The 24,212-nt window shown below is 46.3% G+C and overlaps 1 protein-coding gene across 9 annotated transcripts in view; it reads right to left on the bottom strand.

Annotated features, from left to right (window-relative positions):
• Positions 1 to 24,087, bottom strand: part of SEMA5A (semaphorin 5A) — a 475,859-nt gene extending 451,772 nt beyond the window's left edge. For 8 of the 9 annotated variants that reach the window (XM_087867978.1, XM_045795947.2, XM_045795944.2 and 5 more), the window contains exon 1: positions 23,590 to 24,087. The gene's annotated coding sequence lies outside the window, so the exon portion shown is untranslated. The other variant, XM_087867979.1, reaches the window with a different exon arrangement.
• Positions 24,088 to 24,212: the final 125 nt, after the last annotated feature.

Genomic DNA, 24,212 nt, shown 5'->3' with positions numbered 1-24,212 from the left:
GGGAGGTTGATAACACGTACCCAGCAAGGTGCAACGGGAATGGCACGTCACCTGTGGGCTTCCTCTTCAAACCCACAAATTACAGCCTAGTCATGAGGAAAACATCAGACAAACCCAAGCTGAGGGACATTCTGCAAGCTACCCGACCAGCACTCCTCACAACTGTCAAGGTCATCAAAACAAGGACGAAACTGACAGAGTGAACAGCCACGAGGAACTAGGATGAGACAACTTAGTATCATATGGGATTCTAGATGGGATCCTGGAATAGAGAAAGGACTCGGAAATGGGGGACACTGGGGAAGTGCATATGAAGTCCCTGCTTTGGTTCCTAACAACGTACCCATGTTGGCTTCTCACTGTGGCCCACGGACCACGCTGATGGAAGATGCTACCTGGGAAGGACCCTCGTGCACGCCATCCGGATACTCTCTGCAGTATCTTGGCAACATTTCTGTACATTGAAAACAATCCTAAAATTTTTTTTTTAATTTATTTTGCTTAAAATACACAAAGACCCTCTGTCTAGAAATAATGATTCTGGAATACAAACTAAAACAAAAAATAGCGGTAAATATGCAACAAGGCTGGAGGCTAATTATTCAGGATTTAACTCCTTTCTGCATATTCCTGCCAAGTGGTTTATCAATCCCATTGGAGGCCTCAAAGCCAGCCCATTCCATTTCTCTGTAACTCTAAACGATTAAGGTTTCTTCTCTCACTGATCCTTGTTCTTTGCTCAGGGGCCAGGAGCGACAAAGAAAACCTTCCTCCCTTGTCAACGTCCATCCAGTCTTTGGTGAGAAAGATCTTCAACTCAAGTACGTCCTTGCCTTCGCTGAGCGCTGAACTTCTCGGCACCCAGGATGTGTGTCGGTGTGTCCCTGGTGTGTCCATGGTGGTCACCCTCTCCAAGGAGGGAGCCTCGCATCCTCCAGGAAGCAGGTGACAGGTTAGAGTGCCTGCGGGATGTCCCTGCAGGCTTGCAGATATCTGAGGGGACACTCAGGTAGCTGCTGCCACACCTGTCCCCGGGACTTCCCTCACCTTTCCTAGGGCCCCAGAGCACCCTGAGCGTTCCACCTGTCCCCTGAGGACCAAGACAGTCTGGGGCTCCCGAACGCAGGCTCAGGCGGCCTCTCATCATAAGTGACCCCATCTGCAGGGAAGGGGAGGGAATCTTCCCAATAAACCTCACTTCCTCCCTCCTGTGGCACCTTCCCAGCCTCACACAGCATCCACATGCACTGTTACTCCATAAAGGGTGCTGACAACTCAGGGAGAAAAGCGAGATTGGGCTACCATGAGAAATGATCTCAAGCCCCTGGAGCAGCCGGGTTACATGAACAAGACAGAAAATGGGGCAAAGACCACGAGCAGGGAGCAAATAAAGGGAGGTGGGTCATGAACGGTGCCTCGTTTTCCCAAAGGGTTTTATTTCCTGGACTTCCCAAATGAATAGCTTTGCCCAGGGAAGTTAAACCGTGAGGTTCATCAGAACTATGAAATTAACATGCTTTAGCAAAAGTGAAATCTAAATTTGGCCTCCAACAAGTCTTAATATAATTCAGCTTTTCCTTTTTATGTTTTAGTTGTAGAGTTTTCTACCCAGTTCTTGATGGAGTTGGTCTTCAACCGAAACTGAATTCTCACAGCCTTCTGCGTAGTTTGGACAGATGCAGCTTCTAACTCTCCTGGAGGTGATTTTTTTCTTTTCCAAACTATTACGCACACGCATATTTTGAGCTTAAGCAAGATAAAAGACAAACAATTTTACAAGATAAAGCAATTAGTAAGCAATAAAGGTGATTTGATTTATATAGCTAATACAAGAATGTTTAAAATCTATTATAAGCTGAAAAAAAACCTGTTCTTTATTTAGATAAAACGGGAATTAACTCTCCCACTCAAGAGGAAAATGAAATTGATAAATGAAACATACATAAGGGAGCTGTGTAATCGCCACACTGAGTCCCCACAAAGGACAATTATGATTTGAGTAGAAGGAACTGAGACACACTGGCTGTGGCTCACTATTTTAAATGTCTAAACGTCGCCTCTTTCTGCAGAGCCTTATCTTATCACAGTCCCGTTAGAGATGTAAGCTCCCATACTATTATCTCTCTTAAAAGAAGGCGGTTTCAATTTCTAAAATGACAAACATAATCATGCTCACGAATCCCATAAAAATGCAGGAATTGTAAGCGTTTATAACGTGAGAAACGTTCACAGCATATTCTTCAAATCTCAGCTGTAACTGCCAGCATTCTGTATCACGTAAAACTGTTCACAAAATCTCATAAATCAAAACCGTTAAACACAATCTACGTTACGCGTCTCAATTATTACACAAATGTATAAAAAGATAGAAGGAGGGACGAAAGACAAGGGGACTGTCACTGATCAGTCATCAATGCCACATCAAACCACCTCCTGGGGAGACTTTCTTGTGGGTCTGGAAGAAGTGGCTCCCAGGCAAACGGAAATCAGCAAATGCTAATTGAGCACTCAAAAACTTAACTCTCCAGTCTAGGTCGGAAGCAAGCAACTGGGGACCACCCGTAGGGGCAGGAAAGATCTCTATGGACTGTCAGCTTCTGTCTGGATGCCAGCTGGTGAGAACCCCGGTGCCGGGCACTCTGCATCACACGCTTACAGATGCTGTACTGGGCTGCAGAGTGGCATGGTGCCCTCCCAAAATTCGTGTCTACCCGGAACCTCAGAATGTTCTATTACTGGGAAATAAGTTTTTCACAGATGTAATTAGCTAAATTAAGAGGAGATCATTCCAGAATAGAGTGGGCCCTAATCCAGCGACTATGTCCCTTCGGTGATGGAAGTGGAATCCAGAGAGATCATCTACAAAGCAAGAACGCCAAGGATTTGGGGCAACGACCAGAAATTGGGAAAAGGCAGTGAGCAGACTCTGCCTCGGAGCCCCCAGAAGGAAGCAACGCTGCCCACACCTTGATTTCAGACTCCTGGCCTCCAGGACAGTGAGAGGACAGATCTCCCTTGCTTCAAGCCCCCAAGTGTGTGCTGTGGTAGCCCTAGGAAACAGATACAGATGGCAACAACAACAACCACAACAATAATAATGAACACAGTATAAGGACGCAGCAAATCTCAACTGCTATTACTATAATTATCAATAGAGACATAAACACTTTCTAGGGGACCTGAGAGACTATATAATAAACACTGAATTTTCTTTTAGCGAAGGGATTTTGAGTTTTAGGGTTCTGCATTCCAAATACTTACTGAACATGTATTTACTGCATGACCAAAGTATTCCAGGGTTTGACTTAGGCACCACAGAAGGATAAAAACAAGCTAATACTAAACACACAGAGAGGGAGAATAAGAGAGATACTGATGTATTTGGAGTTGAAATGAGACACACATTCAGATGATAAGGAAATTCACAACAAGGTATACAATATATTACATTGAATCACATGAAACTTCCAATAGTTGACCATTTTTGAACTACAAAAATAGCTACGTTGTATGCTTTAAGCCAAGGGTCAAAAACTGTGGCCTGTGGGCCAAATCCGGCCCCCTATCTATTTGTGTAAATAAAGTTTTATTGGAACACAGCCATGCCCACTCCTTTGCAGGCTCCAATGGCTGCTTTCACACTACAACAGCACCACTTAGGAGTCAGACCACGTAGCCCTCAAAGCCTAGAATATTTGCCATTCGACTCTTTACAAGAAAACTCTGTCAACCCTTCGTTTAACCTAGTGATTACATCAAATGACTGGCAAAGACAGCAAAGGCAACAGAACTCCAGGGGCGGGCAAGACCAGTGCAGTGCCTTCCCTGGGAGCCCAGGCTTGAGCTGGTACTTGAGAAGGAGCTGCATTCTGAGCCGGAAGGTACCAGGATTCTTCAAGCAAGGGCAACAGATAATAATGGTTGTGCTGGCCCTCAGGCCCCAAATGCCAGGAGCACCCCCAGTCACTGAGACACCCCAAAATGTCCCCATTTGCTTTTAGACACTGTCTCTGCTGAGACTCCTCAGGGAAGTGGAACGAGAATGAGAAAAGCTTGGGAAGGTTCTCAGAGAGGTTGCAATTCCTTGCACAGCAGACTGAGAAATGGTATCTTTTTCCTATAAGCATGAATCAATAGACGGGCAGGACGACAGCAGGACAGAGGTGCTGCTTCTGGAAGACTAAGTTCTAGAGATGCGAAATAATGTAATCTAGAGCAAAAACTGTGCTGTTTGGAATATCCTTCCTTGTGGTCCTTTATAGGACCATATCATGGAAAAATAATCACTCCAAGGATTGCAATAATTACAATTTTAAAAATTATGGGGAGTTCCTGACAATTGGGAACCCTTTGGGGTTATTAATAACTAGGAAAGTAATCAAAAGGAGCATTTCTTTTCTCCTTAGAAGCCACACATCTCATCCAAAATACAACCTGCTATAAAACTTGTACATTGAGTTGCAAAGTTCTTGGTACCAAACGCTTCCCAAGCTCATATAAATACTGAAAGGAAGGGGAAATGTGCCTGAGTCGGAAGAGGCCTCCTCTTCTCCACGCACATCAATTAACTAAAAGCACAAGAAAAACTGGGCTAGCAAACATTTAAGTTCAGGATGAAGCTAGAAGGCCAAGTGGAATGTGGGCGTATAAACCAATAGGTAAACAGATATTTGTGTGTTTATGTACCCGAGATTAAGTATATCTCAGATCCCATTTAGGAGGGCTGCCCCAGGATACTGTCGTTTACTGATTTTATCAGAACTGATTCATAGCATATACAGGTGTCTTTAATTACATAAACCAGCTGTCCACTACGTCAGCTTGCGTACCAAGAACTGTCGAGCCTAGGGACTCCTGACTTTCTGATGGAAATACTATCAGCCTTTAGTTAAGCTCCAGAGGCAATCTCTTCCCACAGAGCCATCAGTGATGGAAGGTCTGGAAGCCCGGGGGCAGGCTGACTTCGAGCCGCAAGTTCTCGTCCTGGTCCCTCCTCGCTGGTGGTCGGCGAGGCAGAGCAATCCGACGGCCAGGATTCTGGTCCGGTTCCAGCACACGATCATATCTGCAGCCACAGGATCTGCGTCACCCCCGCTGAGCTTCATGTGACTTTGGTGATTCCCAGATAATGTACAACAACCGATTACAGAGGGTTGTCTGTGACTTCAAGGAGACAAGGCAATCTCTAAAGCTCTTTACAGGCATTAGGAAAGATAATGGAGTTCTTAACTTCTCACATTCTTCCCCTTGCTGGCAGGGGCAGCTATCACCAAACCAACTAAAAGGGATGTCAAGGCTATCTTTCGGGGGTGGGGTAGCCAGGGTTCTGAGGGACTCAGGCCACTCTACTTGGGGATCGGAACAATGAGAAGATTGATAAAGGGGAGGGAAACACAAGGCCTGAGCCAGCTCAGCTACCGCCTCTACGCCTCCTGGGCTGGGATGAGGGAGCATTTTCCAGTTCTGAGAGCCACGAGGGGCTGTGTAGAGGGCACCGAGGCCTTGGTGGAAGGATGCGGCCTGCCATGCACACTCCTCAAGGTACAAGCCCTCCTTCATCCCCTCCAGGGTTCCCATGGGAGGAAGCCAGCCAGAAGCAGGCTAGCAAGCCCAGGATGCTGTTCATGCAGCTGACACTCCCGAGCCTGGAGAAAGCTCCAGAAAGATCTGCAGGGGAAAGCAGAAGATGCCGAGCACAAACAGACAAGAAATCGCCAACGGTGGTTTTGTTTGTTTGTTTTACTTTTTCCTAACATCAAGAGGGATTTGCTTTTTTGCAAAGTCAAGCAACGATTCCCAGCCCTGTTTTTATTTTTGGCAAATTCCGTTTTCTTCCCACCTCCCTCCCACGGCTCTGTGTGGGCATTCCTGTGCAGGTGGCCTATCGGAAGAGCTGAGCCAAGTGCATCGAGCAATGTGCTTCTGGCTAGAGGAAGATGCTAACCCACACCTGGGCTTGTCAAGAGAATTTCTATTCACAACACAAGTACTTGCTAACACTACGGGGTGCTCGCAATGGAGCACGCAATTCACATGCGTTCAGTCTGGAATCTTCACAGAATGCCTACCAGGCAGGAGCTGCTCTTTTAGAATCAAGGAGAGGGGGGCCCAGAGACTGAGACATCCCTCAAACTCTCACAGCACTGAGCTACAAATCCAGCCACTTCGATCCAAAATCTACTCTGGTAACCACGACATTCATGCAGCCTCATAAGCATATTGAAAAGATCTACAAGACCTCAATATTTAAGGATATCCTGCAACTAATCTTCATTATGGAGTAAAAAAAAAAAATACATTTTAATGAAAAAAAGAGATCGCTCATTTTGTAATTTGTAAATGTGACATTTGCATGTTGTATTTGTTGAAGACCCATGTGTTAGCTTCCAAATCCTGTCTGTATAGAGATGACGTCAAGTATGATTGACCTTAGCAAGTGATTACACATTTATTGTGTCGGTTCCTATACACCGAACACGAGGAATGATGTGGCAGATGGTATTTTCCCACAGATGGCCTCCACACACTATCCCCTCCCACGTGTTCCTCTGCAGCGTGCCTTGGCACGGGCCCATGGCTACGCACTCGATTTCTCCTACCCAGGAATCCGGGCAGAGCCCGAGGGCTGCCGTGAGCAACAGAATACAGCACACGTAGCTGGTGCCAGTGCTGGGCACGGCCTTAAATGGCCTGGAAGCTTGTGTTTCCTGCCTCCTGAAGCCCATGTCTTCGTCTAAGAGGAGGGGGGCCACACGGAGGGGCCCTCCGCCACCAGATGAGTGAAGGAATCCACCTTGAGCATCCAGCCCTGGGAAGCCTCTGAGGATGCCGGCCCCAGCCATGTGACAGTCACCGCGTGAGGGACCCAAGAAGAACCACCCAGCTGAGCCCAGCCACCCAGAGCACTGAGGCAGAGAAGAGCAAATGAACATCCTTGGCCACTAAGTTATGGGATAAACCCTGCATGGCCAACGATTGTGGAAACAAGCAAATGCACTGATGTAACCCCACAGGTGACCCTGAAACATGGGTTTGAACAGAGTTTTGTTGATAACTACAGTACAGGACTGTAAATATATTTTCTCTTCCTGATTTTCTTAGTAACATTTTTTTCTCTCTAGCTTACTTCCTCATAAGAATACAGTATGTAATACATACAATGTACAAAACGTGTTAATCAACCGTCCGTGTTATTGGTAAAGCTTCCAGTCAATGGTAGGCCATTAACGGTCAAGTTTGGGAGAGTCAAAAGTTATACGCAGATTTTCGGCTGTGGGGTCACTGTCCCTAAGCCCCACAATTGTTCAGAGGCTTATTATATTTACTTTTGAGAAGAGAGTAAGGATACGCGGGCCCTAGAAATAAGAGAACCACAGTATTTGAATGTTTTCCCAGCTATCAAAATAATTTAATCTGGGAGCCAGGCACCTATGGATTTCAGGAGGACCCAGATCTAGCCGTCTGGCCAGCCTCTGTGATTAGGTAGCTCTCAAGATACGATGATTATACCTGCAAGTCTCTGTTCTTCCAGAAATCCCCAGAAAGAGGCAGAAGGGCAGCTTTTCTGAGTTTTGAGCCTGTTGGAGCAGAGTCTCCAGATGGCTCTGGCTAGTCTAAGTCTTCCCCCCACTTCTGAAAGCACAACCAGCTGTCAGCTAAGGAACCACCTAAAGATGGCAGCCAGGCCCTTGGGTGAGAAGAGCTGCCTGCCTCAGTGTGCCAAGTCGGCCCTCATGGCTTCCACCCCACGTTACTGAAACAAAAGTCCCTGCAGCCTTCTCGCTCGCAGCCAGGCCTGTCAGCACCTTTCTGAGAGGTCAGGATGCCACTTGGCTGCCCCGTGCAGCAGTCTGCCTCTGCCTGGCAGCTGAGAGCTCCCTCTCCCCCTCTCCCCCTCTCTGCTCCCCCCACCAGCGGCCCGGCTCCTCCCACCAGCTTCAGGATATAGGACCGTGGCCTTCATTTCATTCTATACTACTGAACCGAAATTACCACTAATAAACTTCAATTAAAACAAAATAAAACATGCAAGCTCTTTAAGCCAGGGGTATTTCAGACATTGACCTATAGGCCTCTGCCAACATCATTAAGCCACCTATTGAACTGGAGCCAGAATTCTTTTTTTCTTTTCAAATTATAAACTAGTAACATGCTTTCAAACACTGGCCTCCTCCTCCTATTTCAACCCTTATAAAATTCCATGGGTATATCTGAAAGTAACTATGAAGTTAGCCTTCAATTATCATTCATTCGGTTTAAAGCTCTTCAGCAAGGAGGGGAAGTGGGGATTAAGAAATAGAAGTTCTTTCTGGCAACCGGATGTATTGCTAAAACCTCCTTCTGCTCCTTGGATACCCAGATTCCTGCGGCTCTTACCCCCCCCCCCCCCCCGCCCTTGGATCGTCCGGAACTGAGGTCTTCAGAATAGTTACCTGGAACTCAAGCACCATGAAACCCAAAGGGTGCCAGGTTCAAACAGACTCAGTGGGGTGTCGACACGGCCAGCGGCCTGTGTAACCCTACAGAGCCAGCAGCTTCAGCTCCTGCGAAGTCAGGGAGGCAGCCGGGAACACAGACACGTGCTCGGGGGCTCCGGGGCCGGGAAGGCCGCATGCGCAGCAGGTGAGCGGCTGGGGCCGGCGCAGGAGCTGCCCGCCGGCAGCCTTGTTCCCTACCTCTGCTCCAGCGCCAGCTCTCCTGTCCACATGCCGGGCCTCCTCCATTTCAAGAAAGGCTGATTTTCTTTGCCTGACTGCAAAGTGCGTTAAACATTGGAAAAGGCAGTGCTGCGGCGGGAGTTGTCCTGGAAAACATCAGGAAACACACCGCACGTTTGCGGCCCTGCGAGACGGTGAGCTGGTCAAACAGGGGTCTCGGCATCCTGCTCCCCGACGATCCCACGGGGATGACTATAAAATTCTCAAAGACCCTGAAAGGAAGTCCATGAACACCTGGATCCTCATTTATCTTGAAGCTCCCGATTTTCTGCTCATACGTCAGAAGACCCCCACCCCCCATGCCACCCCCTGCTGCAGGTGCTGGGACAGGGGAGCTGGCATCCTGGGCAGAGGGGACCGACCGTGGGTCTAGGCTGTCTGGGCATGTACCTTCCAAACCTCCATGCTCCCTGAGTCCCAGTAAGTGAGGAAACTCAGCCAGGGCACGGACGGAGACAAGGGCACTGTTCCAACTGTGCCCACACCTGACTCTTCGACCTGCTGGGACGGCCCTCCTGGTGCCAGGTTCCAGACAATCCTCAGTGTCTGAATGAACCTGAAGCATCGTTCAGATTCTTGTAAACACGCACCAAGAGAACAGAAACTCTCTGTGTCCTGTACACACTGTATCCCCAGGGCAGGGCCTGGGCTCTGGCACAGAGGAAATTTATGGTCAACACCTTTTAGCCGGCCAAATGCTACCTTTCATCCTTGGGCTCCTCTGGACAACAGTAAAAATAAATAGTCGGCGTTATAATGGCGCCCCGAGGTAGGCCCTTCTCTAAGAACATAATAGATCACCATCTCTCTGTGAGGGTTTAGAAAAGGCCCTGCCTGGAGACAAACACTGGACAGCCGCACTATCTTCTAAATTCTAGAATTCTATGGAATGGTTACATCAATTAGGAGGGCCTCAACATTCAACAAATAGGATGCTATGGTTCAACCAAATGCACAGACCTTCCTTTGAATCAAACCGACCTCCCTGTCTGCCATGTCAAGTTGAATTAAGACAACAGAGAAGGGGGCTCTTGATTTGAGCTTGGAGCCTGCTTGAGATTCTCTCTCTACCTCTCCCTCTGCCCTTCCTCCCCCTTCCCCCCAAAATGTCTACACACACTCTCTCTCTCTCTAAAAAAAAAAAAAAAAAAAAAAAAGGAACAACAGAAAAGGTTTGTCAGAAAAAAAGTATTAAAAATTAGCCCATCCTCTTGTAAACTACGGATTACTTTACAAGCAAACAAACAAAACAACAAAACCCTAAGGAAAAACAGTCATCAGCAATCACTGCCAAGGACGATTGTATGTTGCACATATATTTAATAATGAAGTGTTTCTCTAAACATGGGAAAATGGAAATACAATTCTTTCCAAACAAATTGGTCATTTGGCTCTCACGTGATTGGGGGCAACATGTGTAAGAGATCTTTTCAGGAGGGTAACTGTATCTCTCCTTTTTTCCACAGACGAAAGGCCATTGTGATAAGCAAGATTTTCCTGCCCGAGGGGTTGCCCTTTGACCTTCTTTTCATGTAAACAAAACAGAAGAGGGGGGAAAAATCTCAGCTGTTCACCTTTATACCCCTACCAATAAAATAAAAATACCCCATTAAGTTTTTAGCTGTCTTCATCACCAAGTAGCTGTCATCTTTCCAATAGCCTGAACTGTTGCCAATTTTATTCAGCACCCACTTTGCCTAGCACCTAATTCATTGCTTCTGACCCCTTTGTTCACAGTGAGAGGTTATCCTTTTGTTTTCTCCAAAGAATGATGCATTGTTTGACCAAAGCGATCAATCCTACTGTCAGATTTAGGTTGACAATGCAAAGATGTGGAGCAGGCTGGTTGTCTGAGCCCTTGACACTGTGCTGTCCAAGATCCCATGACTAATTTTGGATCATTGGAAATCAGCCACCACAGGATACATTTGAACTTGCTAAAAATAGCCCAGCTACCCCTCCAAACATTTCAACTTACTATGGCAGCAACAGAAACGTGCTTCTAGTTTCAAAGCTGGCTTACTCCCCTGGAATGCAGTAAAGGAATAGAATTTCATGATGTGGAATTTTTGAGATCGTCCATAAGATATTTTAAATAGATTTTTCACTTTAGAACTTACAATTAAATAATTTAAAAAGAAAGATTATTAATATAGAACTGAGTGTCTTTGCTCTAAGTATAAGCAAACCATGTCGTATATTGTAGATCAATAAAAAACAATTGATACTATTTTCAGAATACTCCCTGGGCCTCCACTCCACTTAAATGTGGAGCATTTAATTAAGTAAATCCAATTAATCATCTGGAAGCCAGTGTGAGAAAAGGAAACAGCTAACAACCTCCCAATTGCTCAGAAAGGCAAAGCATTTCAAACATGTATAGTTCACACGTTCCCTGAATACTCTAATTATGTCTTTATATGAATTCTTTTAGCTTTCTACCAATCCTTAAAAGTCTAATGCCAAACTCTTTGATAGAAATACACCTACAAACTCTTTTTATTCCCACATAGGAAGGACACAAGACATGGACCTGGCTGGCACTGATGGCCCCCTTCACCAAAGCTTTGTAAATATCTGATACAAGCTATAACAGATTTGTAATGTGTGTGTGTGTGTGTGTGTGTGTGTGTGTGTGTGTGTGTGTGTGTATAAACTGTAACATTATCAGGCAAAATGGCTAAATGGCAGAAGTCAAAGTCAACACCAAGAACTAGGTTTAAAAAAAAACACAGTAGCCCTTACCTAAGAGGAACAAAGTAAACAGAAGCATTCCTGCACACTTTGAAACAAGCAACCTTCCCAAAGGTGCTTTTGGTTTGTCTTCCTAAATTCACCCCTGCAGGCTTAACTGATCCAGGTGCTCATTCAAAAGAGCAATTAAAGAAGAACCCTTAGAGGCCGCTTGGCCCTGAGGGCCCCCACATCAGTCCCCAAAGTGAGCCATTCACTATCTGTACCCTTTGTCCAGGCCTCTTGCTGAAGATGTAGCCAAGCCTCCAATCATGGTCCTATTCTTCCCACTTATCACTCCCTCCAACAATTCCAAGGCAGGAAATCTGGGCCCCAAAGCCAGTTCTTTGGGGAACATACACTTTTCATTGAAAAACAAAAACTTAAAAGCCCTTTGAAAAGCACTTACTTAGTGGCCAGTCCAAAACTGCTTTCAAGTCCAGGCTCTACCACCAGTCATGAACAAGACTTGATTACACAGCATGGGGTGAACGCGTAGCTCTGATTTATGGGCTCCAATGGTGCCCACCCCAAGGGGCAGCCTGGCCAGCATTCCAGTCCATGGGAACCGTGTTCCCATGCAAACTGTGTCATAATGCTCCAAGGCTTTTCCACAAATTGCAAGCTCACCGACAACACGAAGGATCAGAGCTTTTGCAAATGATTGCTGTCTTGGACACAAGGGGAGACAGAAAAGGCCAGTGTGGACTTTTTTAAATGGAAGAAAGATTAAATGGAATCAACATCCTTTGGGGCTCAGAAGAGGGTCTCCATTATTCAGGGTGATCCTTTCCTTGCTGTGCCCCTTCTTCATGTTGACCCCAAACCGACCCACCAGTGGAGCCGGGTGTTCCAAAACAGGAGAAGTGTGTGAGGTGACACTTTGTGGCATTACGAAGCCCAACTGACACCATACTGAGTTTCTCTAATCTACAGTCCCAGGCTGAGAAGTCATGAGGACTCTTTTCCCTCTGCAGAGAAAACAGCAAAGTAATTGGCTACCAAAAAACAACAACAAAAAAAAACCAAACACCTGGGATTTTCTGAAAGATTATCAAGAAGCTCAAGGTCACAAAGATCAAATGAAAAGTGTTTATCTGACCTTCTCTTTCCCAAACTCTCCCCAAAGCCTGAACTACTCCCCTCTAGCAACCAAAAGAAATAGATAAAATACACTTCTTAATTGTGTTTGAATCTGCAGGGTGTGATTTTTTTGTTATAATTTCCATTATAGAAGAAAAAAGTCCCTTTAAATACTACGTGGACATTGGGAAATACGCTACTTCCCAATTAAAAATTCACGGTACATGACTCTGTCTAGCCCCTTCCCCGTGCCTGTCAAGTCCATCCTCTCCTTAGCCATGGCCCAAGTTCAAAGCATTGATTTCCTCGAGCCTACCTCAATAAACAATTAATTCATCAACGGATACTCTTCTAAAAAATGTCTTTTTAACTGACAGGGTACCTGACCACTACGAAGACTGAGGTTCCCCTCTACGGGCCTGTGCTTTGTGGCTTTAGCAACTAGTCCAAGCATTTACATTTACTCCATGAAGTTCTAGGGAAGTGACCGTACTGCACAGAATCTTGGGTCAGGAATGAGCGAGGTCTGGGACGTGGGCAAGGCCCTTCTGCTGGTATCATCCCTCCGGCATGTCCCATGAGATCCCCACCGTGAATCCTTCACAGGCTTTCCTGGGCACCAAGAGAAACCTCAATGAGATGGAAAGCCAGCAGGTGGGCCTGGAGAAATTGTTCAAAGTTAAATAACATTTGCGGGCGTAAGCTTTCGAGTGAATGAATCTTTGCAATTCTTACTCGCCAGCTTGCAGTTTTCTGAATGATTTCTTTTCACAAGCTGGTGATAGGACCTAGGAATTCCATCACTGCTGGCAGACGGAGAGTAAATTTGGCTTCAGGCCTGACTTTGGAGTCTGCTTGGAAAGCGCAGACAGCCAAGAATCATGGCCCGGGCTTGCAGAGCTCTGCACAGGGCTCCCCTCCCCACGCCGCCCCGTCTCCACCGCCCAGCCCCACCCCCTGACCACTGCACAATTTACATCCAAGGGGAGCATTTTTAGGTACAGAAAGTTGGAGGAAAACACTGATTTAAGACGTGCATTGTAAAAACAAAAAGAAAAAAGAAATAAAATAGGGGTGTGTAGGTAGAGTGGGAAATACTTTCAACTCAAGTACCTGGGTTTAGGTATCCCCACCTGCTGAGTACCATCTTGGCGGTATGACCAGCGGCCAAGGGAATGGGAGGGATACCAAGGTGGAGAGGGGGAGGGCCTGAGAGCAGAGCTCCAAGGCTTCAGATCCCTTCTATCCTGACTGTGACCCAAGGAGGGAAGAGTTCCTACTGCCTTGGAGCAAATGCTTCTCCCCCCCACCAACAGTTATCTGATAAGCAGAAGCAAGTTTTTCCCAGCTCGAGAGCACCATCAAATGTGAAGCAAATGTTGGGATGTAACTTAACAACCAACACATTCCTGGAACACTCGTAACTGACCTAGATGAGGTCTGATCTGTATGAGCCAACATGGAACACCGCAGGAACAAGACTCTGGGTGAGAGAACATGTCTATCGTAGTCGGGTCACATCCACAGTAACTCTGAAACCCCCGGGGAAAGAGTCAGGTAGTGGAGATGCCAGACGATATCAGACCCAGGACAAAACCTGCCAAACCCCTTTCACGTGGGGGAGGGCACGGAAACAGAAGGGAAGGGAAAGAGAGTGAGCTGAGTCCTATTAGAAAGGATAGGGTCAATCAGAGGACGTTATGAGCTCAGCTTGGCTCAAAACTTTCTGGTGAAGGAGAAACATAATAATTAAAAGGCTGCTGGATTAGCAGAGAAATTGAAAAAGCCATAGAAGGGCATTTGAGGAGCAGCCCTGTTGGAACGGAGTGGAAGCTAGAGTCCAGCATTCTCCTTCCCACATTGGGCATCTGGGCACTGGACCCCTGCTCTGAGAACATGATCTCTCTTTTATATGAACAGCCCAGAAATCTCAAACTTAAATAATGGAACTGCCTATCTCTGCCTCCTCGCTCCGACTTTTAAAGGCATTTTCCTTCGCTGACAGGTTAGCAAAGATACCCCAATTTGAAACTTCAGAGCAATGACAGGATGTAAGGTAAGGAGGAGCCAGCAGATAGAAGGGACAGCACAGCCCCAGGCTGTAGAGTAAACATTCCAGGCTCTTTCCCGTGCTCGAGTAAAGTTAGGATCTAATACATTTTAGTGTCCAAAATCAATATGTGATGTTACCCTTTGGATGCTTTCCAGAAAAGGAAATGGTTTAGAAAAAAGTAAAAAGTCATCCAAAGTAAAGGTCTAATACATTTTCCCCACTGAGGACAATGTCTTCACACCATTGTCTATGTAACACTTTTTGTTACTTTCGTTATGATCACCTCCAGCTATCAGATCCAATACAAATCAACAGTTATTCTAAAAGAGGTCTTAAACCAGGAGAACATCACATTGTTTCTTATTCCTCATGTTTCAAAACTAAATATCCATCCTAGCAGCATGAAAATTGCTCCAATCATGTAACCAATCAATCTGTTTAACAGAATGCCTAACTAGCTGTCCTTGAAATCTGCAGAACATTAGCTCATTGAAGATGAAAGAAAACAACCACTAAAAAGTACCCACAGTATGTTATTGACCAATTAAAACCATCAAAAGTGACATCGAAAATAAAAATGTCAAAAAATAAAAGTGTCACCCACTCCTTTGCCCTCCAATAAGCAGAAGGAAATACTAAAGCAATCGCAAAAATAATTCCTTGCCACTCACCAAGGGTGAGTCATAAATTAGGATTGGTAATAGAAAAACATGGTCATTTTATAACTATTACTCTTAATTTGAGTCTCAGTTAGGCTGCAAGTTCGGGAGGAGGCCAATTCGGAATGAGCCAATCAGAAATTACATCGGTACAAGGTCAAGAAAGCTATTGCACTAGCATTTGAAACTTCTGCCAATGTCAGTTTCTGCATACAACTACAAGAACTGAAGATAGTAGACATTGTTGGAAAATGTTTGCCCAAAATATCACAGGGCTGGATAAAAATACTTTATTACTAAATGGAGAGAGGCATATGAGCTCTCGAGGCTGGCAAGTCACAGCCAGCTCCAGAAAGCCATCCTGGGTATATCTGGACCTGGGACGGTCTATGCCAAAGTAAACACTAGCACGGAAGGTCACCATGTGGAGACCAACTGGTGTGGGGAGAGCAAGGTGCCCGGGAGAGAGCTGAGGAAGCCCCCATGGCAGGAGGTAGAGAGGATCTTAATGCACTCAGCAGATGGAAGTCGTAATAAACAAGAGGGAAGAGTTAAAGACACACTTTCATCCAGAGACAACAGTCAAAGAGAAAGGAAATTACAGGCAATTCATATGGATCTCTACCCATAACCTAATTTCAGCTTGTGCTTTAACTGCACAACTTGTCAGAGCAGCATAGAAAGAGCTAGAAGCAATTCTATGACTCTTCTCCTGCTAAAAGAGGGAAAACAAAAAATAAAAAACACCACACTCTCCTTTAAGTACTCAGGCCCTGAGCATCTAAAAATCTGCGTTCTGCCACTGGATCTGGCTGTTGGAAGTTACCTGCCTCACCATCTAAAGTGAATGCCCTGCTAAGAAAACGTACAAGGACAGAGAAGCAGGCATCGTGAGGCTTTCCCCAGTCACAGGAAAGCAGCGCTTTTGTTGAGCAGAGCAATACGCTGGGAGTTCAGACCCTGCAGCTCTGATGAGACCAGGAGATTATTTGGAACGATTTCCCCCTGAGCTGTGCAACTGAATAAAACCGGCGGAAGGGAAGTCTCCTCTAACAAATGACTGGGAACGGAGGTGCACCGAACAGAGACTAGCTAGGTTGGCTGGTTAGTTTAATCGAGGGATTTAATTCAGTTCTGTGGCCTCCTTTGCAAAAACAACCTGGGTTTGCTCATTTTCATAAAAGAGATCACAATTCGGATGCACGTCCCAGGAAGCGAACCTCAGCATCCTAAGGCCCCGGCACTAGTCTTTGTGAAAGTCATGGAAACACAGAACCTAATTCCCACTTCACAGCAGGATTTGATTTAGGCCACTGGCAGTGTAAGGCGCTCTAACTGTAGAGATTATGTCCCAGATTCCTTTTCTTTTTAAAACAACTTTATTGAGGTAGAAGTTACATACCATAAAATTGACTCCTGGTAAGCGCACAAGTCAATGATTTTTAGTAAATGTACAGAGCTGCAAGAGTCTCTCCACAATCCTGTTCTAGAACATTTCCATCATCCCAGTTAAGACCTGCCTGGCCACTGTCAGTCCCTCCCAAATCCCCATCCCTAGCCCCGGGCAACCGCTAACCTGCATTATGTCTTTATAGGCTTGCATTTTCTAGACATTTCATACAAATGGAATCATATGATACATGGTCTTCTGCGACTGGCTTCTTTCACTAAGCATAATGTTTTGAAGCTCACACATACTCCAACATGGATCAAGAATTCATTTTATTGCTGAATACCAGTCCATGTTATGTCACATTTTGCTTATCCACTCATCTGTTTTCAGCTTATTAAATCTATAAATCCAACTGTGTGACCAGGCTTATTGGCCTAATCTCAGAAGTAAAATAAGAAAGGCTGCCATGGTTTCTAAAATATTCTAAAATTTCTAAAATCTCTGTAAATGTGTGAAGCTATGTAATGAGGATACAGCATGTTCCCTGGAATTTTTGTATGTGGTGCTATTTTAAATAAGTAAATAACATCCTTGAATTCCCATGTTTTATGTTTTAATATATGTCTTAAAACACATAAAGTGTTTGGGGCGCCTGGCTGGCTCAGTCGGTTAAGCGTCTGGCTCTTGGTTTCGGCTCAGGTCATGATCTCAGGGTCATGAGATCGAGCCCCGCATCAGGCTCCAAGCTCAGCACAGAGTCTGCTTCTCTTCCTCCCCCTCTGCCCCTGCTTATGCACATGTGCGCTCTCTCTCTAATAAATAAATAAATCTTAAAACACACACATAAAGTGTTTTTATGTCAATTTCCAAGTGAAGCTTCCCAGCCCCAAGGGCATGCAACTGTCCCCACCTGGGACTACTCAGTGCCCACTGCAGCTCCCATGCCCAGGGACCCATCCCGCACTTAGGCAGCTGCAATCTGACAAGCCCCAGCCCCACACTCAGCAGGAAGCTAGCCCTGCTGGCTTCCTTCTATCACTGCATGCAAATTCAAGGACTTGTCCCCCTGACCCGTCCTCTAGGCCATAACTTGATTCTAGCAGTGTGTTTCATGTTATTATTCCGAGGCTCTACCTTGGTAACCAAACACCCTAACCACTCCCACAGAGAACGCCTACCTCACTTCCTGTCTCCTCCTCCCCTTTATCTTCTAGAGGACCTATTTCTGTAAGGACCCAAAGACCCGATGCAGACGTCGGATTTGGACCCAGACCCAGCACTGAGGCTGGGCCATCTCCAAGTCCATCCATACATTGCACCTGCAGACTCCGTGCAGGGACTTCAACAGAACCTCGACCAACATCTGGGTCGGACGGGGACAGTTTCATCACTATCCACGCCACCCCTCTCCAGCTGCCCACTCTGGCCTGGAATCCTGGCACCACCGCAGACCTGTGTCCCGCGCACACAGGCAGGCCAGTCCCCTTGGGACTTCTCCAGCGCCAGCAAGCACTTCCTCTGAGGTTGAGCCCTCTCCCAACTGCCTTGCCCAATTAGGCAAGCAGTTCTATTAAACCATGGACTTCTGGTCATTTTCTACCCAGCTTCCCTCCAACTTTCTTAAAGTCAAGTCCACAGCTACAGCCCACAGAAACTTACATGCCAGATGTCTTAGAAGCCAGCCCTTATTTAGCTCATACTGTAGGTCAACGGACATTAACATTGGCTTAACTCCAGCATCTGCTGGACAAAGGAAGTTTAATATCCAGAGAACTCATCTTTGCTTTATGCCACCAGTTACAATGTGGTCAGCTTTAAATTTGGTACAGTTTTACGGCCGATCAAAATCTCAGTCCTGGAACGGGAATCCCAGACCCTAGCGGTGACTCTAAAATCCACCCGGTCACAGGCTGTTCAGCCATTGATGTCCCTGGCCTCCAATGCCTTCCTTTCGCAGAACGCCAGGCAGAGCAGGCAGCCAGTGGCTGCATCGTTGGCGGCTGAGAACAGCGTCGGATGCCCTCTCCCAGATGTGGCCACATCCCCAGTGTTGTTACAGAAGGGAAGCTCTTTGTGTGGAATTTTATCTGGAGTCAGTCTGTGAGGAACGCATTTCTTCCAGGAAGTTTAAGCCAAGCATGAGCCGTTTGATGATTTTGCAGACAACTCAACAGAAACCGCTTAGCAGAATTCTTATTACCTTTTTTTACTCTGCTTTTCTTTGCATAGACACATCATAAATCGTTGTCAAATGTTGGGTGAATTTGAACTGATTGAAAGAGGCTCTATTTCCTGTGAACAATTTGTCCTTGCTCAGTCCTGATTGTCACTTGCCTAGAACTTATTTAATTTCACATCTCAGCAAATACAGCATTATTTCTCCGGTAGAGCTGGCTTCTGATATCATCACTCTCCTGGTTATTTATCATACATATCTGTAATTGAATTACCTATTGCAGTAATGTGATCTACTCGCAAATGTACATAAAAATGCAACATAAAATAAAATTGTTCCAACATACACTTCCTCATCATTTTACACGAACCACAGGATGGCCAATTCCAGAGATACAGTGACAAATAAGGAATGAAAGATGGGAAGATAAAGGATTAGTGGGTTCACGGTCTTCCAGAAATAAAAGATATTCAGCTCCAGAAAAATGTATTCTCTTTCATACTACAGCGTTTTTCAATATTCATCAGGAAACCAATTCTAGCACATGTGGGAAAGAAGAGCAAAGAATGCAACGATTTTATTTTTTCCAAATGCAACAGAACCATGCCAATATATTTTAAAACTCAGGAAAGGGAAATAAAGTATGTCCATCTTTGCTCTTGTCAGAAAACCATTAATCTTGGACCAAAAAAAAGGGGGGGGGGGGGGAAAGAAAGAAAAGAAAAGAAAAAGAAAACAGCAATTTCTTTGAAAAAATTTCTGTTTTCTTGAGCCCACTGTTGGGTTAATCCTATTGTATATGTCATGCCCCAGGTGAAATGTAACTTGTCTTTGAAGTTGCATGGCTTCAAAATACTCTGAAATTCAGAGGCAGGATTTCTTAGCTCTACAACCTTTAGATGGCCTAGATTATGGTGTTACTAGTACATTACAATAAGTCACTTATTCAATATCTTCTCTTGGATCAAGTTTTCATTTGCTTTACTCTGTTTGACTTAAATTCTGAATCAAAGCAAGTATTGGGTAGGCTTACTGAGAGTGAAAAGTTTATCTATATATATTCCAGCCCACTTTAATTTTTTTCTTCTTGTCTTGCTGTTAGAAATTGATTTTATATATCCAGATAACTAATTCATCAAAGAAATAAGTGATACATTTTTCAAGCATACCAAAAGCTGCTTCTTCAAAATGAGCTACTCCTCACCTGTTGAATTTATCATTACGATGCTACCAATTTGTGCAGGGATTAGAGACAGCAGATTGCCCCCTATCTACAGCAGATCACTGCTACAAGGCAGCAAGCAGAGTGATAAAAACCAGTAATTCTGAACAAAACTTCTGCATCTCAATTTTAAGAGGTTGCCGGAAACATATGTGAGAATGTCTGTGTTGTCAACAACAGTACACAAAGATAGGACAAACAACTCCAAGCACTTATATATATTCATCTTAGTACTCAGGAAAACAGTTCACTGTCTCTGTGCAAATCTGCAAATAGATGCAGGTGAACAGAAATGTACAAGGTTCCACATCACACACACTTTGCACTTCGGTGTAACTCAATTTGTTAGACACTGTAATTTACATTTTAGAAAATTATTTAACACTAAACATAAAAATTTGTCACCTTGGTGTTATAATCATACCCCAAGCAATTTGTCTGAGTAACTATAGCAACAATTTCAGAAGCATTTTTAAATACAACTTTGGTATAATTTTAGAATCAAGAATTATGGAGGATTTGCTGCAGGATGTAGGACTACTTTTCTCCAACACTGGTACATATATTGTTACAGAACTGAAATTCCGTGACTCAGACATGTTATAAATTAATTAATTTGTTGTATCTTACAAACTGTGATTTGCAAGGCAACCCTTCTCTTAGGGATTAGTTTCTTATCTCAGTTATTTCTAGAGTTCACGATTACTTGTTTATATAACGGGATGCCTTTATACCTTTGGCTGGCCTTTTAGGAAAGTTCTGTTTCCCCCTCCCCCACTTTGCTGTATTTTTATCAGAAGCAAAGCCTCAATTTCAATGATTTCGTAACCAACAAGAAAGACATTTGGAATCATTCAAAATAATTCTCAAGTTAATGAAAGCTGTGCAGTGGCTCAGTTAAGCAGCTCCGTCTAACATCAGCAGCATTCAACATAGTCCCAAAGAGCTGGCGTACAACACAAAGAAAAGTTTTGTGGTTGTAACATCTGTCCCTGAATTAAGAGTCTAAAGTGCCTCTCAAGCAAAATTTCTCACTGCAAAGCCATGGGCTAGGGCTTCAGAACGTTTGTGTACCCTCTAAGCTAAAGCAAAACTCACATTAATGTGCATTTATTATGGCCCCATAGCTAACAACTTTTAACGGCCACTGCGCACTATATGTTTCTGTGTTTCATTCTGTTCGGACATGGTGAAGAACTAATTGTAAAAGGAAGCCGCAGTAAAGAAGGCAGGTTTATTTTTACCAAATTCTGAACATCTCAAAAACTTCTTTTGGACAGAGACAAGCTTTACCACCCAGGAGACCAAAGTCTTTGCTCTCAGCAGGGATCTTGCAGCTGTTTGCCATTAAAACAACCAAGTTAGTGCAATTCACAAAAGGCATAAAACGATTAGCATCATCCATCTTCTCCCTATTAAGGCAAGTATGCATAGGCTAAAAGCATGTAAAAGCAGGTACCAGTTCAGCACCCCTGGGGTCCATGAGTGTGCAAATGACTAGGTGACCTTGCAACAGCTGCTATTTTGTGGCAAAGTTTTTACAAGAAAGAAACTCAAACTGAGGGCTTCAGAGGGAAGGGGGGTGGGGGGTTGGGATAGGCCCGTGATAGGTATTAGGGAGGGTACATATTGCATGGAGCACTGGGTGTTATATGCAAATAATGAATCATGGAACATTACATCAAAAACTAAGGATATACTGTATGGTGACTAACATAACATAATAAAAAATTATTATTTAAAAAAAAAAAGAAAGAAAGAAACTCAAGGACAAAGAAATCTGTGTTTCAAGTGGCCCAAAAATTACATCTTGAACTGCTTTTTCTTTTCAAACAAAAATGAAAAACGGTCGAGATTTTTTAAAAATTTTTTTTCCTTTGGTATAAATACAGGCATGTCTATTAAAGTTGTTTAAGTAATACACAATTTGAGGTATTATCTCCTTTGAACTGAAATTACGGTCACTTAAAGTAGCATGATAAACATTACCCCTTCTTAAATAATAAAACTGGCACAGTCAGCAATTAACTTAGCAATCCTAATTAGCTGTTAAAATCCTCCCTAAGTAAAGACTGCTCTTGTCTTTCTGTGTCTACACAGAAAAGACCAACTGTAAAATTAATAACATATCTGCTGTTTCCAAACTTGGCCATTATGACGAGCTCTTCTGGATAAGCTGAGACATACGATTGTTTTTCTCAAAAACAAGGTGCAACACCCATTTGTAACTCCTGGCATTTTAGCTAACATGCTCCTGAGGAGCAAAATCTTGTCAGTATTAAACATAACTCACATTATTGTTGTTGTTATTATTATTTATTTTTTAGTAAATACTCACAAGGAGGAAGACATAGGCATGGGCAGGAAGAGTTTGCAGGGATACGCTTGTCTCTGGAAGGAGCCTTTATCTAGACGACCTGTGTTTGGCAACCACCTTTCCCGTTCCGTCTAGCAAGGCTGACAGCTCCCTCTGGTAAACGAATCAGCTCCCCCTACCCTCCACCCCTACGAAATCTTTGCAAGATCTGCCTCGTCCCGCTGTCTGCTGACTAGGACTCCCACCCACTCACCCAGGACAGAGTAACTGCTCTTAGCATCCTCTCACCCACTTCCAGCGCTCGCTCTTAGCGCCCCCTGCCGGCAGTCCCTGGGCCGCCGCAGGCGCAGGAAAGTTAAATCCCAACTCTGAGCCGCAGCATCCAGGTACAAAGCAAGAAAAGAGCAAGGAGGTAAACGCGCTTCCCGCCAAAGCCCCGGGAATCTGGATCTGACTGCGGTAAGTCTGGCACTGGGCGCCGCGGGAAGCGAGCCCACTCCACTCCTTGGCGACAGTTTCCTCGCACATCTCAAGAAGACCAGTTCCCTCCGGGACCCAAATGTACCTCCGGCCCCGAAACCCTGATCCAGGGGATGCGAGACCGTGCAGCAGCGGAAGACGTGCCCGCGGAAAGTGCCTCGCCTGGCTGCAACCCATCAAGCGGCCCCGAGCCCCAGCAGCCCCAGCCTCATTCTCCCTCATTAACCAAAGCGCTTGGCGGAGTTGAGCCCAAGTCCCACTGCCTCCCGGTTTCTCACGCGCACCGCAAAACCCCTGTAACTCGAACAGGAAAACCTGCCCCAGCCAGCAGGGCTGCGAAGCCCAGTCCATCGGGACCCCGCGCATCGCTCGCGACTGTGCTCCTTGGACGCGCGCCGGGTGCGCGCACAAAGCCCCAGTGCGCACCTTCCCGAGGTGCTGGGTAGGGGTCCCGCCTCGCACACCACCAGGTCGCCCACCGAGTTGCTTCCGCTCCTTACCTCGGCACGCTCCGACCTCGGCAAAGACAGGGACACAAACTTCCAGTCCGTGCACTAGCTCAACTGTGGGTGCCCCGCACGGATGGTAGTCCTAATCTTGTACGCGCAGCCACCGGCTGTCCCCCGCCCAGTGCCTGCGGATCGACCCTGACACGACCCACCCGCCGACCACTGCCGCCCCCGGGTCGCGGCAAGCAACGCGGCACAGTCGGAGCTGCGGCCACGGCCACGCGGGAACCGGACGGGGGTCGCTCACCAGGTGTGAGGCGCGCTCCTCATGCCAGTCATCCAGCGCCTAGGGCCCCGGAGCAGCTCTGAGGGTCCTCTTCAGTGCCCGGCGAGGGAAGTCGAGGCAGCGGCCGCCGCCGCCCCCTGCCACTTTCCCAGAGCCACCCGCCACTCGCTGCGCTCCGGGCTGGGGACGTCGGTTGGAGCGCCAGACGCACCGTGCCCGGGCGCGCAGCCGGGCCGGTGGTGAACAGGTTCGCGCCCAGCGGCGGCGACGGACAAGGAAAGGCAAAGTTAGGTGTCCTAGCCAGCTCCAAAAGGGAGCCACGGGTAGAAGAGGGAGCCCCCGGAAAGGGCCACACGGGTCAGGCCGCCCCCGGCGGAGGGCAGGCGGAAGGTGAGAGCCGCCGCCGGGCACGGGCCGCGGCCGGCAGGGGGCTGTGGAGCCCACCCGCGGTGGGAGGACAGCGCGCGGGAGCGGGCGCAGCGAGAGCAGCCGCCGCCCGCGCCGCCTTCCCGGCGAGTAGAGCTGCGCGGGGAGCGCGAGCGGGGAGCGCCGGGCCGGGAGCGCTGGGCCGCTTCGCCCCGCCCCCGCCCCCGCCCCCGCCCCGCCTCCGCCCCCGCCCCCGCCCCGCCTCCGCCGCCAAGCCT

This window comes from Ursus americanus, chromosome 15, assembly GCF_024610735.1.
Source record: "Ursus americanus isolate L20-20 chromosome 15, mUrsAme1.1.p, whole genome shotgun sequence".
Lineage (NCBI taxonomy): Eukaryota > Metazoa > Chordata > Mammalia > Carnivora > Ursidae > Ursus > Ursus americanus.
This window is presented reverse-complemented; position numbering and strand designations above follow the sequence as displayed.